We start from the raw sequence: 2,532 nt of genomic DNA, 5'->3' as shown, positions 1-2,532 counted from the left end.
AGAGTGAGGGGGTGTGTGAGAGAGAGTGTGAGAGTGAGGGGGTGTGTGAGAGAGAGAGAGTGTGAGAGTGAGGGAGTGTGAGAGAGAGAGAGTGTGAGAGTGAGGGAGTGTGTGAGAGAGAGAGAGTGTGAGAGTGAGGGAGTGTGTGAGAGAGAGAGAGAGTGTGAGAGTGAGGGAGTGTGTGAGAGAGAGAGAGAGTGTGAGAGTGAGGGAGTGTGTGAGAGAGAGAGAGTGTGAGAGTGAGGGAGTGTGTGAGAGAGAGAGTGTGAGAGTGAGGGAGTGTGTGTGAGAGAGAGAGAGTGTGAGAGTGAGGGAGTGTGTGAGAGAGAGAGAGAGTGTGAGAGTGAGGGAGTGTGTGAGAGAGAGAGAGTGAGGAGTGTGTGAGAGAGAGAGAGTGTGAGAGTGAGGGAGTGTGAGAGAGAGAGAGAGTGTGAGAGTGAGGGAGTGTGTGAGAGGGAGTGTGAGAGTGAGGGAGTGTGTGAGAGAGAGTGTGAGAGTGAGGGAGTGAGTGTGAGAGTGAGAGTGTGAGTGTGAGGGAGTGTGTGAGAGAGAGAGTGTGAGAGTGAGGGAGTGTGTGAGAGAGAGAGAGAGTGTGAGAGTGAGGGAGTGTGTGAGAGAGAGAGTGTGAGAGTGAGGGAGTGTGTGTGAGAGAGAGAGAGTGTGAGAGTGAGGGAGTGTGTGAGAGAGAGAGAGTGTGTGAGTGAGTGTGAGTGTGAGTGTGAGTGTGAGGTGTGTGGGTGTGGTGTGTGAGGTGAGGGTGTGTGAGTGTGAGTGTGAGTGTGTGGGTGTGTGAGTGTGTGTGTGAGGTGAGGGAGTGTGTGGTGTGTGGGTGTGTGTGTGTGTGGGGTGTGGGTGTGTGGGGGGTGTGTGTGTGTGTGGGGTGTGGGTGGGGTGTGGGTGTGTGTGTGTGTGGTGTGGGTGTGTGTGTGTGTGTGGGTGTGTGGTGGGTGGGGGGTGTGTGTGTGTGTGGGGTGTGGTGTGGGTGGGTGTGTGTGTGTGGGGTGTGGTGGGTGGGGGGTGTGTGTGTGGGTGTGTGGTGTGGGGGTGTGTGTGTGTGTGTGTGGGGTGTGTGTGTGTGGGGTGTGTGTGTGTGTGGTGTGTGGGTGGTGGGGGTGTGTGTGTGTGTGGGTGTGTGTGGGTGTGGGTGTGTGTGGGTTGGTGTGTGGGGTGTTGTGTGTGTGGGGTGTGGGTGGGGTGGGGGTGTGTGTGTGTGTGGTGGGTGTGGGTGTGGGGGTGTGTGTGTGGGTGTGGGTGGTGTGGGGGGTGTGTGTGTGTGGGGTGTGGGGGGTGGTGGGGTGTGTGTGTGGTGTGTGTGGGTGGGGGGGTGTGTGTGTGTGGGTGTGTGTGGGTGGGGGTGTGTGGGTGTGGGGTGTGTGGTGGGGGTGTGTGGGGTGGGGGGGTTGTGTGGGGTGTGTGTTGGGTGTGGGGTGGGTGGGTGTGTGTGTGTGGGGTGGTGTGTGGGGGGTGTGTGTGGGTGGGTGGGGGTGTGTGGTGTGTGGGGGGTGTGTGGGTTGGGGTGGGGGTGTGTGTGGTGGGGGGGTGTGGGTGGGTGTGGGGGTGTGGGGTGTGGGTTGGGGGGTGTGTGTGTGGGGTGTGGGTGGGGGGGGGTGTTGTGTGGGGGTGTGGGTGGTGGGGGTTGGTGTGGGGGGGGTTGGTGGGGGGGTGTGTGTGGGGTGTGTGGGTGGGGGGTGTGTGGGGTGGGTGGGGGTTGTTGTGTTGGGTGTGGGGGGGTGTGTGTTGGGGGGGTTGTGGTGTGGGGGGGGTGTGGTGTGGGGGGTTGTGTGTGGGGGGTGTGGGTGGGGTGGTGTGGGTGGGGGTGGGGTGTGGGTGGTGTGGGTGTGGTGTGTGGGGGTGGGGTGGGTGGGGGGTGTGTTGTGTGTGGGTGTGGTGTGGGGGTGTTGTTGGGGGTGTGGTGGTGGGGGTGTTGTGTGGGTGTGGTGGTGGGGGGTTGTGTGGTGTGGGGGGTGTGGTGGGTGGGGTGGTGGGTGGGGGTTTGTGGTTGGGGTGTGGGTGGTGGGGGGTTGTGTGGGGGGGTTGGGTGGGGGTGGGGTTGTTGGTGTGGGGGTGTGGTGTGGGGGGGGTGTGTTTGGTTGGGGATTTTAGTAGGGTTATTGAGTATATAAAGAAGATAAAGTGTGGTTGAATTGGGGTTTGGAAGAAGAGTGATGTAGTAAGGGGGAGAGGGGATAATTAGTTGGTGGGAGTATGATGTAGGGTGAGGAGGGTGGAGGTAGGAATTAGGGGAAGGTATTGTTTGAAATTTTTTAATTTGGGGGGGGGGGAATGATTTGTGAATGTAAGATGGGTAAATTTGGTTTGGGATATTGTGTTATTAATTTTGGGTTATTTAATAGTTAGTATATGTAGGGGAGGTTTTTGATGGGAGTAGTTTAGGATTTAGGAGGGGTTGTTAGGTTTGTTTGATTGTTGAGGGAGTTGAGAGAGATTATTTTATTAGTGTGGGTTTTTGTGTGTGTGGTTTTGATAGGAGGGGAGGGAGAGGGATGGGGATTGGATATGAATGGGGTTGGG

Source organism: Somniosus microcephalus, chromosome 14 (genome assembly GCF_052327205.1).
Source record: "Somniosus microcephalus isolate GS21.2 chromosome 14, FLI_Smic_1.0, whole genome shotgun sequence".
Taxonomy (NCBI): Eukaryota; Metazoa; Chordata; class Chondrichthyes; order Squaliformes; family Somniosidae; genus Somniosus; species Somniosus microcephalus.
The sequence above is the reverse complement of the archived record's forward strand: the minus strand, read 5'-3'. Positions refer to the sequence as shown.